Source organism: Rhipicephalus sanguineus, chromosome 4, assembly GCF_013339695.2.
Source record: "Rhipicephalus sanguineus isolate Rsan-2018 chromosome 4, BIME_Rsan_1.4, whole genome shotgun sequence".
NCBI lineage: Eukaryota > Metazoa > Arthropoda > Arachnida > Ixodida > Ixodidae > Rhipicephalus > Rhipicephalus sanguineus.
In genome coordinates, this window is record NC_051179.1 from 184,958,243 (window position 1) to 184,972,931 (window position 14,689).

A 14,689-nucleotide genomic window follows, 5' to 3' on the forward strand; every position below is an offset into this window, starting at 1 on the left:
GAGTGGTTTTTAGATGCGAAGCATCTTATCGCGGAGTTCAATCCGGTGGTGGTGGTGGTGGTGTGCGGCGTGACCACCCTTACTGCGCATGCGCAAACCCTCTCCCCACACCTCAGCTCCCCTTTCCCCTCTCCACTCCACTTTCTCTCTCCCCCTCTCTGAAACGCGGGCTCGACATGCCGAAACGCTGCTTCGCATCGCCTCATGGTTCCCTTTTAGCGGGAGGTGGTGTGATTTTTTTCTCCGTCTCTGCGCGTGTGGATGTTTGTGTGCGTGATGCATATGCTTTGTTATTGAGTGCGTACGTATGCTTTCACTTATTCATACCAGTTGGTTATATCTTGTGGTAGCAGAAGGGTGAAAATTAGGAAGGAAGGTAGGAAGGAAGGAACAAACTTAAGAAACAAGCGGAAGGACAGGGAGGTTAGCCAGTTCTTAGACCAGCTGGCTACCCTGTGCTGGGGAAAGGGGTAAGAGGAGTAAAAGATGATAGAAAAGAGATGCCACAAATAAATTTTAAATGAAATTAAGTTATATCTGAGATGAAGCGCTGTTCATAAACATGACGGCATCGACTTGTGATGGCGAAAAATTGTGATAGCACGCGGTTATGTACCGGTGTCACACGGGCACTTTCGATCGCGACCAGGGGCCGATCCGATTAGGCTGAATACTGATCTGGTGCTGCCTCACGGTTCCTTTCGGTCGCGATCAGGCCCGACTGGGATCAAGGCAATCTCTGGCTCGTGATCGCGATTTGACTGACGTGTGCGCCAAACTCGATCCGGATTAGGCTGCACCGTCTTGCAGGAGGAACGATACGGATCAGTACTGAATTCGCGATCAAAAGTACCCTTGTGACAACGGCGCTGAGTTGGTATGCGGCACGATACTCAGGCTGCCGGGAGAATTCTTTACGCACGGCTTAAAAGAAGCATCCATGGCTTGCAGCGACTACCCACTCCACCTACGCAACGTCATGAGCAAGCAGCGCGCGGTACCTCCACGGCCTCCAAGGTCGCGTGTGGTGCACATCGTGCCCACATGTGTTCATACATGATGCGGTTCGGCGACCTCTTCAGCCGCCTCGGGTCGCACGTCATGCCGCCGCTGCCGCTCGCCCACGCGACTTCTCGTTCCAAGCGCGCTCTGTCCTCTCCCGGCCACGTCGCCTCTCGTGCCCCTTTGTTGCCTCTTCTTCCTCAGGTTATTTTTTTAATTCCGTCTTAATATCTCTTCTTCTTTTTCTTTCTTTCTCCTATATTTCTTCATTTGGAACACGTTCTTTTATCTTATTTCTTCTTCCTCTTCTTTTTTCTTTTCTTCGCATGCCAATATACTCATGACAATGCATCCTCCTTTCAAGAGTTTTTCATCCTGAAAACCTGCTCATGACGTCCCTTGGTGATTTCTCGCCCTTTTTGTCGTCGATGTGCATCATAAGCACGTTATACGCGTCCTACCTATGCACTTCACTTCACTTCACTTCGCTTCACTCCACGCACACACTCACACCACATCCTTATCACTAGTCACATCACGGGCGTCGTTGAACACTCCAAAGTTCACAAAAATCATATAATGTCATTGCACCCCTTAGTCACCGCTACAATCACAACAATACAACAACGATAGACCTTTCACCCATTGTCGTTATGAGGTCCTGCTCAAAAAATCGGCACCCACGTTCTCTCTTCCTTTCACGTATTCGACATGAAATCTATATTCTTGCAACGCAAGACTCCATCGCATCATTCGCGCATTATTTAGCTTGGCTTTGCTCAAATACTCGAGTGGCTGATGATCAGTTTGTACTCTGAAATGCCTCCCATAAAGGTAAATGTGAAATCGTTTCACAGCCCAAACCAGAGCTAGGCATTCCTTTTCAACTGTCGAGTAATGCTTTTCTCGCTCAATCAAGCGCTTGCTTGCGTAGAACACTGGATGCAGCGTATTCTCCTTTTCCTGCAGCAGCATGGCCCCCAGTGCTTTCTCTGACGCATCAGTGCGCAAAACGAACTCTTGTTCCAGGTTGGGTGCTAGCAGAATAGGAGGTTCAACCATGCGCTGCTTGAGCGTCTCAAATGCAGACGCTTGCGCTTTCGTCCATTTAATCGTATTGCTGGCGCCTTTCTTCGTCAGTTCCACTAGAGGGTCAGCTATCTCAGCGTAATGTGGAATGAAGTCTCTGTAAAAACCTGTCAACCCCAAGAATGACTGTACTTCTTTTTTGGTGTTCGGTGGCTTTGCTGCTTGGATTTTCTCGAGGATGTCTTCTTTTGTGGCTATGTGACCCAGGCCCAACTTGTGCCCAAGGAAAGTTACCGCTTGAAACCCAAATTCACATTTGTTTGGCTTAATTGTCAGTCTGGCCTCCTGTAATCTTCGAAAGAGCTTTTCCAGTGTTTCCAGGTGCTGCCTCCACGTGTTTGTAGCTACAAGGATGTCGTCAATATAATGCTCCACGTTATTGAGACCATGCAGAACTCTCCTCATTAATTTTGTGAACACGGCTGCCGCGGTCTTGAGTCCAAACGGCATATACTTAAATTGAAACAGTCCTCGTGTACATGAGAACGCCGTCTTTTCTTTAGATGTATTCTCCATAGGTATCTGCCAATACCCCTTGGCCAAATCTAACTTCGAAAAGAACCTTTTTCCGCCGACCTTTGCAAAGACCACATCCACTCTCGGTATTGGTTCCGAGTCCGCCAAGAGTATGTTGTTTAACCGTCTAAAGTCCACACAAATTCTGTTGGAACCGTCGGGTTTCTTCACCACAACCAAAGGTGCGTTGTAAGGTGATGTCGACCTCTCTATGATACCAAGGCGGAGCATCTCATCTACCTCCTTTTCAATGGACTCTTGTACCACCAACGGCAAAGGGTACTGCTTGACGTAAACTGGCGTCGTAGTGGTACAGTCTAGCTTGCATTCAATGAGATTGGTTCTCCCCGGAAGGTCAGAGAATAATTCACCATATTTCTCCAAGAGTGTTTGAAGTTCCGCTGCTTCTCTCGTCTCCAGCGCTGGATTGATCACAACCTTCTCCAGCCCCATGCTCTTCTTGTAGTTGCAAGTTTGCGATCAATCCAGCGCTGGAAACGAGAGAAGCAGCAGACTAGAGACGAGAGTAGTTGCAAGTTTGCAGGGTGACGAAGACGAAGTGTTCGCTTTACAGAACGCTTGTGACAGTGATTAAGACAGTGATAGCGACGGATGCTTCCCAAAATGAAGAAAAATGTGGAATTGGAATTTTCTCTCCTACTCTAGACTGGTCGTTTTCACTTCGCCTTCCAGATTTTGTGCCCATCTTTGTAGCAGAATTTTTAGCCATCAGTCTAGCCTTACGTAAATTAGAAGCATCAATAAGCTCCGCAATAATTTTGACGGACTCACTATCAGTATGTTCCTCCCTCACGGCAAATGAGGACTCGTATGTTTTGGATGCGTTCAAATCATTAGTTCCACTGCACATAAAGTTCATCAAATTAGTGTGGGTTCCTGGGCATAAGGGCATATTTATGAATGAAATGGCAGACGCGCTAGCCAGGTCATCATTGAATGGCCCGGTAATTCAGGTATTGCCCGCATCCAAATTCATTACAGGTGCTAGATTTAGGAGGAAAATGATGTTAGAAGAATTTTCCGCACCGTCATTAACGACCATATTAGAATTCCAGCATTTAAATCATCAGTGGAATAGTAAAGTATGTCAATCACGAGCAATAGAAGTCGCAATCACAAGACTACGTTGTCAAACTCCCTATCTAAATTTTTATCTACACAGAGCTGGTCTGGCAGCATCGCCTAATTGTCCTTTTTGCGGAATACATGAGACAACGAAGCACTTTCTCATTTCCTGCAAGAGGTACTCTACCTTGCGCAAAAATACCTTAGGTGTTGTTTTCCGTCTGCTTAGATTAGAATTAAATGAACAAAATGTGCTGTCTTTCGGGGCTTTTTCTCTGGGCCACAGTGACGGGAAGATTGCTGATGCATTGCAGGAGTTTCTTAAAGGTTCAAAAAGATTTAGATTGTAAAATTTACCTTTCCAAAATATTATTTCTATTTTTCCCCAAAATTATCGGTTTTATTGATTCAATTCTATTCTATATTATTATTAGTAGTATAATTTTAACTCTAATTCATTTATACTTCTTTCGTATTAATTAAACAAAGTTTGAACTTCAATTTCAATTTTTCCTTTAAAAACTAACCGGTTCTTGGCCAATCCCCCAGTGTGGGTATGAGCCACAGCTTCCAGGCTCTACTCTACTCTACTCTACTCTACTCTACCGATCCGCTAGCTTAATATTGCTGCCTTCACCGCTGGATATCCGCCTCGTTTCTGGCGCCGATGCAAGTATAGACGTCCCCGGGCCCTGCCGGGGATGGCGGCGACAGCGGCGGCGGTCTCCAGGAAGCGCACTGGGCTCCATAGCGCTACGGACAGCGACGAAACCAGTGTCTACTCGCTCAGCAGTGAGGACTGGTCCGATGACGACTTTCAGCTCGTACGACGCCAGAAGGCGAAGCGAAGAAACACCTGGTCCCCCCTGTCTTCAGGCAAGTCAACTCTGAAATCTACTCAGAAGACCGCTGTCAGTACGATTATATTCGTACCAGAACTCGCTACCGACAACCTGAGACAACTCAACAGACAGTCGGTCTCGGTGCTTCTCGAAGCGGCGGTGCCAAATGAAGTAAGGGACGTGAGAGTCAACACACGAAAAAATGTCCTGGCTGTCGACGTTGCACATGAGACTGCACTGAGCACATTGAGCAAAATTACGGAACTTGATGGCATAAAGGTTCGCTCGTACATCCCACTGGCCAGTGATACCACTACTGGTGTCATTTACGATGTGGACGTCTCTGTTTCCAACACAGAGTTGCCCAGTCTGGTGAAGCCAACGGTAGATGGCATATATTGTAGCAAAACAGCCATTTGGGATAGTTGGTAACGGTTCATATCTTAAAGCAAATAGGCGCACTATGGGAACAAGGACAAAAGGGAGGAACCGACGACACAAAGCGCACTTTGTGTCGTCGGTTCCTCCCTTTTGTCCTTCTTCCCATAGTGCGCCTATTTGCTTTAAGGTAGATGGCATCCCTATAATACACATGTCGCGCAAGGGCACATCTCGCTGTATAAAACTAACATTCAAGGGTGAATCTCTGCCCTCACATGTCAATGTAGGCCACTTTCGGCATCCTGTACGACCGTTCATTCCAAGGCCACTTCAATGCCGCAAATGTATGAGGTTTGGACACGTGAGCGCCGTGTGTCAGAGCACGATCATTTGCTCGCGCTGCGCCGAACCGCATGCTGCAGACTCCTGTGATGCCACGATCCTCAAGTGCCGCAATTGCCTCGGGTCCCATGACGCTTCGTCAAATGAGTGCCCCAAGAAACAGAAGGAAAACGAGATCCTAAAGCAGATGGTACGAGACCGCTCGTCTCGTTGGGAAGCTGCTGTTGTCACAAAGCGACGCTCTCGACGCCGTAGAGGGTCAAGGAACTCTGTGAAGCGCAGTTCACAGGTGACACCTCATACTCTGCTTCCTAGACTAGACACTCCCGAGTCGATTTCTGAGGACAAGACCGCACCAGAGCACATGGACACTGAAGCATGGCCGGCATTGCCAAAGCTGCAGCCAGAGCCACAGCCAGAACCACAGCCACAGCCAAAGCCACAGCAACATACACAGCGACTCCAATGGTCGCAGCAGACACAGACCGAGTCAACGACACTGCTGGTTCCCCACGACTTGCCGGAGAAAGACAAGGACATTGCTGCGATGCTTCGCTCTCTTTTGAACACCATATTCATGCTCTTGAATAAGCTAAACACTCCGTCAGCCCGAACTGCCCTGCAAGTGCTGGAAATTCTCGATCCAATGTTTTCAGCGCTGCAGTAATCACAACGGCTCGCCCACTGCCCTCTCAAATGCCGCGATTCCCCAATGGAATTTCAGAACGCTGATGTCATGTAGGCTCCAGCATGAGTGACTGATTGTACCCCCTTTGAACGTGCAGTGCTCTCCTTCTCTCTCTATCTCTTCCTCTTTCTATTCCCCGTTCCCTTCTCCCCAGTGCAGGGTAGCAAACCGGACGTTCGTCTGGTTAACCTCCCTGCCTTTCCTCTTCTCTTTCTCTCTCTCTCTCAAGTTTGCACTTCAATGTCGTCCTTCTCTTCTGTCACAACCATACACGCCACTTCTAATCCTTTTGGCTCATTTCTCTCCTCATATTTTTTTAACATGTTTATATGAAATACTTTCTTGGCATTGTTCACCAGCAGTTCGTAGTCTACTTCGTTCTTTTTCTGTGTAACCTGGAATGGGCCCTTCCACTGCATCAGCAGTTTATTTCCATCACTGGGTAATAATACTAGAGCCTTGTCTCCCGGTTTCAGATGCCTTGACACGGCCTTCTTGTTGTAATATCCCTTATATCGTTCCTTTGCTTCACTCAGACTTTGATGCGCTAACTTGCATGTTTCTTCAAGCTTCTTTCGCAGTTCTAACACGTACGTATAGGTGGTCTTAACGTCGTTGTCAAGGTCTTCGTTTGCCCATACCTCTTTCAGCACCGTTAAGGGTCCTCTGACCGTGCGACCATACAACATCTCAAAAGGTGAGACGTTAAGGCTTGCTTGCGGCACTTCCCGGTATGCAAACAATAGTGCTGGCAAGTAACGATCCCAATCAGTAGGTCTTTCTTGTCACATTTTCTTAACCATGTTCTTTAAAGTGCCGTTAAATCTTTCCACCAGTCCATTGGACATGGGGTGATACGGCGTAGTGAGCATCTGCTGAATTGATAGCAGCCTATATTGAACTCCTTCATAAGTTCAGATGTAAAATTCGAACCTCTGTCGCTTAGTATTTCTTTTGGGAGACCGTACCTAGAGAATAGCTCTAGTAAGGCCTCAGCGACATGGATTGCATCTATACTTTTCAGTGCGATGGCTTCTGGGTATCTTGTCGCCATGTCAACCATCGTGAGAACATATCGGTTCCCTTTGGTAGAAGCCGGCGTAATTGGACCTATGATATCCATTGCTACTCTCTGGAATGGTACGTCAATAATTGGCATGTTTCCCAAGGGTGCTCGGCCTACTCGTCCTTTAGGAAACGTTCTCTGGCAGACGTCACACGACTTCACATATCTCTTTACTTCGCTCTGTAGACCCGGCCAAAAGAAATCCTCAGTGATCTTCGCAACAGTCCTTATTCCTTGATGGCCTGCCATAATGCTGTCGTGTGCCAAAGTAAGTACGGCTTGTCGTAGATCCTTTGGTACGAGCAACTGCAAAGCTTCCCTTCCCGACGCAAACCGGCATCTCCTATACAAAAGTCCATTTAGTCGCTGATATTCGTGAACAGTCCTACTTTTCGTTTTCGGGGTTGTGTTTCCTTGTTTGTCAAAGCATGCCTGAATGGACGCATCTTCCCTTTGCATTTCAGCAAACACTTGCGGCGTGACCTTTAGTACCTCGACTGCAGGCACTTTCAGCGCAGCTAACGGCCGGTGTGTTTTTCTTTGGCAAGATCTTGTCGTCACAGCCAACGATACTGCTTGGACAGGTTCTCCGCCCAAAATCTTCATTGGTTCATCGTCGTCCTTATATTCGCCACGTACTTCCGACTCCCTCTGCGTCAGTGCTGTTGCTCTTGCGCCTGTGCTCCTCCACATTGGATCAGGCTCATCCACTTTCCTGACGCCTTGTAGATTACCCAATATGAGGTCGTAGAGTGGTTCCTCGACACACTTGACTGTAATCCAACCGCAGTAATAAGGCGTTGACACCTGTATCTTGGCTTCCGGTAAGCATCGAACTGTGCTGTCAACCAGTATAACAGACGACGTTTCACCTGTCATGTCCTCTTCGCGCACCAAACTCTGTCTCACCAAGGCTATATATTTTTGCCGCTATCTCGAAGCACCCTGATTTGCGTTCCGTACACCTCTCCATAAACAACCGGTAGATACGGTGTTTCATCCCTTTGCTGAGTGATATCTTTGTTCTTGTTGTCTTTGACAGTTCCGTTATCAGGAGCTTTCTTGTCCGAATCTATCATGCGTGGTACTACTTTCTTCATCGGGACTACACAAGCAGCTTGGCCCTTGTTCCGTAGTCGGCAATCTTCCGTGCGATGCCCTTTCCGTTTACAGTGTTCGCAAAACACCTGCATCTTGCTGTTGTCTCCTCCGAAACGACAGTCCCGGGCACGATGACCGACCAGGTTACACAAGAAACACCTCAGCATTTTTGGTATAGCACCAGCCATTGGTTGCTTTTCACCACCTTCCATTTTATGGGGATTTTCCATTGTTTTACTTAAATTGTTGGAGCCTTGCGCTTCAAGAAATTGGTCAGCACGCTCAGCATAGTCATCGGGCCGCTTCAATGCTCGTTCTTTAAGGAAAACACTCAGGTTTGGACTACAACAAGTCAAGAATTGCTCAATCACGATTCTATCTCGGACACCTTCATATATCTTCTCTGTGTCGGACATTTCTATCCATCTCTCAAAATAGTTTGTTAATCTACAAACAAATTGTTTACCCGTCTCTGCGTCTTCCGGTTTACATTTTCGAAATCTTTCTCGAAATCCTTCAGCTGTTAACCTGAATCGCTGAAGCAGAGCCATTTTGACCTTGTCGTAGTCCATCGACTCGGACGCGGGCATTCTTCCAAACACACTCAAGGCTTCGCCTACTAAACATAAACTCAGTGCTGTCGTTCACTCGCGTCTCTCCCATCCTTGGCCCACAGCGATTCTTTCAAAACGGTGCAGATAAGCATCTAGATCATCCCTTTTATCATCAAAGGGAGCCGTTAGCTTCCGCGGACAAATGCTCTTCGCTCTGGGAAGCTCCTGTACCTCAGATACGGAGGACCTACTCTCATCATCCCTTAGGTTGTGAGGAGGTTGTGTCGCTGGACCGCATCAAGCCAGCACACATGGACAGCGAAGACGCAGTGGTGTCGCCGGGAATCCTCGCCAGGACCCCCAGCTTCAACGCCAGCCCAAGCTAACGAGGTGCCAACTCGGCTGACGCACAGCGGACGGCTAGAAGAGCGCCCACTCGCCTGGATCTTGAACTCCGTTCGGCAACTCACTAATGGGGGAATGCTGTGGTGGCAACCGACAAAGCAAACAAAGAAGCCGCGGCTGTCCTCCTTTCCATAACCGGTTCTGCCCTCGCCTACTCAACTCCCTCACCACGCGGGGAAGGGAAAGGCGAGGAGAGCGAAGAGACATTACGCCGTTCGGTTGCCTTTCTCTACCGCGCGTTTACGCGTCCCAACATTCCAACATATTCATTTAGACATCAAAATGTTACAGTTATGATTCATTTTCAATTTCTCCACAATAAGCTTAAGTTCATAATAATTCGCTCGAATGATTATTAGGTCTATTTACTTTTTTATTTATTTTATTTCAAAGTACCTTACAGGCCCCATGGGGGCATTCAGTAAGGGCGGGGGGGGGGGGGGGCAATACACAAAGTATATACAGTTGAAACCCGCAATAACGAAATCAGCGGGGAAAGCACAAAATTTCGCTCTTGCGGGAATTTCGTTGGCGCGAGAATGCGGCAGAAAAGACGTGGAATTTACAAAAAACACATTTTATTTCCAAAAGTCAGTAAGTTTGCTTTGGCGGGCCTTACCATGCAGCAATTTCATGCCTCTCGATCGGGAATCACGTTTGCCACGGCACAAAGTTCGCCCCATGCACTGGTCAGTGACGGCGGCACTGCGCTGTCACAAGTACCGTCATCAAGTGCGCCTACAGGCGAACCTCCTTCCGGCTCCGCTGGATCAGCGCAGAATCGTAGACAGCAAGCTGCACGCAACGCCGAATTCTTCGGCGATGTCCATTTTTTCCCTGCCCTTTTCCACCACACTGATGATTGCAGCCTTATCTTCCAGCATCACGCTGGAAGATAGGGCGTCCAACGAAAAAGCGGAAGTTCGAACTTCCGCTTTTTCGTTGAAAGTAGCGAAATTGGACGAAGCAATCGCAACACACAGTTCATGTTGCACCAAGCGGCCAAGCGAACGCTCCACAAATGGCTCCACACACGCGACCATGTGCGCGCAAAGCCGACAAAGCCAAGCACAGGGCCATGTCAACGAACGAAACTCCATCAGGAATGTCGATTTGGCTACGTAGCCCGCAATAACGAGCAGGTGTTTCGGCAAGCCATTAACATCACGATTTTCGCCAGCTTTATTTTTTTTTGTAAACAATGATGGCGGCTGCTTCTCAAGTGTGCTGTGGCGATAGTTTTGCACAATTTAAGTGTAGCATTTAAGTGTAGCAGTTTTCGAATGTAGTTAATGTTGCGAGAGTAGATTATTTGCACACTCGTGTTTCGAAAATTTTGTTAATGAGGGACTGCGGTATGAATATCTTTCGTAGTCGCGAGTTACGAAATGCATTGACTCCTACGGGCGTTCGCCGGTGCTCCGAAAATATTTCGTTGCGGTGAGAATTTCGTTCTCTCGGGATTTCGTTATCGCGGGTTTCGACTGTATACATTCCAAGTTAGAAAACAACACAAAAGAAACACTTACAAAACAATAAATGAAAAAGACAATATCACAGTCCAACATGCACGATAGACACAAGTATCGAAGCGGCGCGTATCCTGTGCACAAGAAAAGGAACAGCAACAAAGGCATATTCTTCACGTACATAATTATAATAATCATAGAAAGCGAACTCAAATCACAAGAATATGTTGACAATGCAATCCTAAAAAAGTCAGTTTCACCGCAAGGGCGAAGCAATGAATGCGATGCAACAAATTGTAGTGTTATACGAAGTGAGGCTGGCAGCTGTTTTGCATCCAATCTCGCGTAACTACAAAACGCTGGTGTTAGAGAATACGGCTGCTCCAGGGAGAGATGATTTGTCCGCATAGTCACTTCGCGTTTAGAGCGCAGCACGTAGAAGGGTATACGAGCCGCCCGCTGTGATGGCTGTCGAGATAGCGCGCGCGCCAGCGATCGCGACCGTGCCCTTAGATTTAAAGTTCAAAGTTGCTGCTCGCGCGACACCCCCCGCCTCGCGTCTTTTCATGCTCGTTAAAGACGGGCGGGGCGTTTCCTGTCTGCTTCGACGGCGGGCCTCCCGAGAGGGGTGATTAGAGAGAGAGATAAACATTTCAATGAACCTGGAGATGTTTGCCTGGCTGTTCGCCTGACATGCTACTCCAGGTGCTGGGTGACGATTATGATATATACAGTTATAAACGCATAACACATACAGCCACACAAGTTTACAAAGTTTCGTTCAGGCTCGTGGCCCGCAAGAAAGTCAACAGCGCTTTCGTGGTACGTAGCGCACAGGTGCTGCTTTGCCATGGGCCCAGAACATATGGCACAACTCTAAGCACGATCCCCGTTGAAGATGCAAGGCCGCCTTCAGAGACTGTCTCTCTGATGCGTATCGCTTGCATTCACAAAGAACATGACGCAAATCTTCTTGGACGTTACATTGGATGCACATTGGCGAGTCCGACAGCTTAATCTTGCTCCTGAAGTAGTTGGTGTATGCGACGTTTAATCTGATGAGGTGCAAACATGTTTCCTCTTGCCTGTTTAGGTCGCGCGGCATATCGAAGTTACACGATGGGTCGATCTTGTAAAGTGGTCCCTACTGGTGATCAGCATCTGTCCAGAGGGATCGCTGGAGCCGCCAAGCGTGTGCTGATACGAGTGTCGCCGCATCTTTTCTCGAGAAAGGTATCTCGATGATTTCTCTCGAGGCGTCTTGTCCAGCTTTGGTAGCGTCATCAGCCTGGACGTTGCCTTTTATTCCACAGTGGGCAGGTATCCACTGCAGAGCAATGCGGTGATGGAGGTCGCAGGCTTTGTTGCATAGATATTTGATATCCATGACGAGTTGGTCCTGCGTGCGTGGAGACTTCAGCGACTGCAGCGCCGCTCTTGAGTCGGGGAAGATGACCCAAGACTCAGCTGTCTGATCTACAACGTAATTAAAAGCAGCCTGTAGTGCAGCCAGTTCAACCGCTGTAGATGAAGCACGGTAAGAGTGGCAGAGATGGTGACATTGGTAGATGGAATCCAGACACCAATTGCAGACGATGTAGGCGTAACGAGAGGGGTGATGTTATCGCATGCAGCCTCCAAGCGACGGAAATGGGCCGGCTCGTTTGATCTCTGCTTCGACGGCGTTCGTCGCCCCCACTCGCGCGCTTTTACCCGCGGTAGAACAAACGACACATGGGGGGGGGGGGATCTTATCAGTTTGGACTGATAAGATAACATGACGGCGATGGCAAAAACCCGTCGAGACTGTCCGCAATAAAATTACAGGAATGAAAAAATAACTATCATGAAGCAAGGTGTGGGAGCGGGCTAGTTGGTATTTCATAATGCTAAAACTTTAGCGCAAAACGAGCACAGCGGACTCCGCTGTGCTCGTTTTGCGCTAAAGTTTTAGAACTATCATGAATACTAAAAAAATAGATACATTTCATGGTAGCAATACAGCATGGTGTATTTCCTGCGCGAAGGAATAGAAAAGATATACTAAGTGGTCATAACTGCCGGACAAAACGAAATGTGAAAAAGAAAGCATTTCTGCGCTACACATATTACACCGTACGTGTTATATGAGGTGACATATGAGCAGATGAAGAGATTTGCTCTGATGATAAGTGCAGGTGCAAGAGTTGACAAAATTTTTCTTTGATTGCGCTACACGGTGCGGCATCTACTCGCTGAGGTTTGCGAAATGGTTTCCTAAGATAAGGCGGTGGCTATCATAGTTAGTCTGGGTTGCGATGTGGTCAGTCAAACTATTCCAGAGACGGATGGCACGTGGAAGCGCGGAGTTTTTGAACGCGTTTGTAGAACCGTATACACGGGCATGGCTCAGATGATTGTGTAGTCTGCGTGAAGTGAGATATCGTTTTTGCAGGCCTCTTACGATGATTCGGGAGGAATGGGCAATTTTATGAAAGAATGACAGCAAGGCAATGCCACGACAAATGTTCAAGCGTGGAAGTGGAGGTTCCTGTCTGTAGTTATTTGTGATGAAGCCGCTTGCTCTATTTCGCATTCTTTCCAATGAATCAATGAAGTATTTTTGATGAGGGGACCAATTGAACAAGCATATTCTAGTCGAGGGCGAACAAATGTTACGTAACATGATTTGCGAATGCTTGAAGGTGCAGCTTTCAAGTTACCAAAACGGGTGCTTGGGCGAGTTGGTTCATGATTAAGATAGATTTACCAGCGCAAAAAAAAAAAAAAAAGACGGAACATTTATGAAGGACACACACACACAGCGCTGACAAGTCAAGTTACGTCTCAAGAATCCTAGTGATTTCGAAGCGTTGGCAGAGATTGCCCTAATATGGTCCGAACGTACGTACAGGATAGATTTGGTGTCAGTATTACGCCCAAGTACCGATATTGTGTTGTAGACGATAGAATGCAATTATTAATGCTGTAAGAAAATTCGGATATGCTAGGTTTACGAGTGAATGAGACTACTTTGCGTTTTGAGACATTTAGTGTCATTTAGTGACATTTAGTGGCACTGCACCAACCATTAATAACATCGAGGTGGTTTTGGAGCGATAGGTGATCTGCAGCGTTCTTGATTGGACGATAAATAATGCAGTCGTCAGCGAATACTCTGATGCAAGAAGAGACTGTCAGACAATATAATACGCGGCAAATAAAATGTTCCTGCCACTGGCTCAGACGTTCACAGCAGAAGCTTGGCATAAAATGCTATCAGAAACATGTCTATTTGCCGAAGAACCATATACGGGATATTTTCCTTTCAAGAGTGCTGACGTGAAGTTCAAAACTATAAAATAAAAAGTAGTGTTGGCTCTCATGATATGCGTGGCATTTCGTTTTTTGCCTCCTTTCTTGAAGCCACATAAGTGGGCATTGCAAAAAGAGTGGACTAAAATTACGATCTTTGTCGTCGTACACAACAGATACAGAAATGATGTTATACTACAGCAATGCTTTGCTAAATTTCTTTATCATTGTTTCGTGTGGTCCCGAAAGGCATATTCGCGGCACAAGAAACGCTCGACCAGATCTGTCCCTCAATGTCGTTTTGTCCACTGCTCGCCCACTACACTTAATTTTTTTTTTGCGCTCCTTATTTCTTTTCTTTGCTACTTTTTCTTTTCTTGAGGCATGGGGACAGCTTACTGCTCTCAGGGTAGTACAAGGTACTCGAAATCGTTTACGTTTCCTGAACAGTGAACGCACATGACGGATTCGCACTGCTTTCCGCTTTTCTTTATCTGCTTTTCGGATTTAGGTTTCCTTTTCGCAAGCGGGGAGCGAGCACACATACCTTCATTAAAGAATTACATGAGATAAACAAGCATAATAAAAAGATCAGACAGCTACACTATCGAGAAAAAGCCTAAAGTGTCCCTCCAACAGGCGACGAAGATTCGTCAATGTAGTACAGCGGCTTTACGTGAGGAAGCAGAAACAGATTGGTTAGGCTGAAAGCCGACCAGGAAGTGAGAAGGTGGGCGCCCAAGCCGGAGCCATAAAGCACCATTACTTATGCGTACACAATGTCACCTTTTTGCAATAAAAGGAAACACCGCAGGCCGTCGACATGTAAAGGCAAGCCAACGCGAAATCACGGT

The 14,689-nt window shown here is 47.2% G+C and overlaps 1 protein-coding gene across 1 annotated transcript in view; it reads left to right on the forward strand.

Moving 5' to 3' along the window:
* LOC119390962 (poly(A) RNA polymerase GLD2) overlaps positions 1–14,689 on the forward strand; it is a 592,309-nt gene that overhangs the window by 37,855 nt on the left and 539,765 nt on the right. The window lies entirely within an intron of this gene.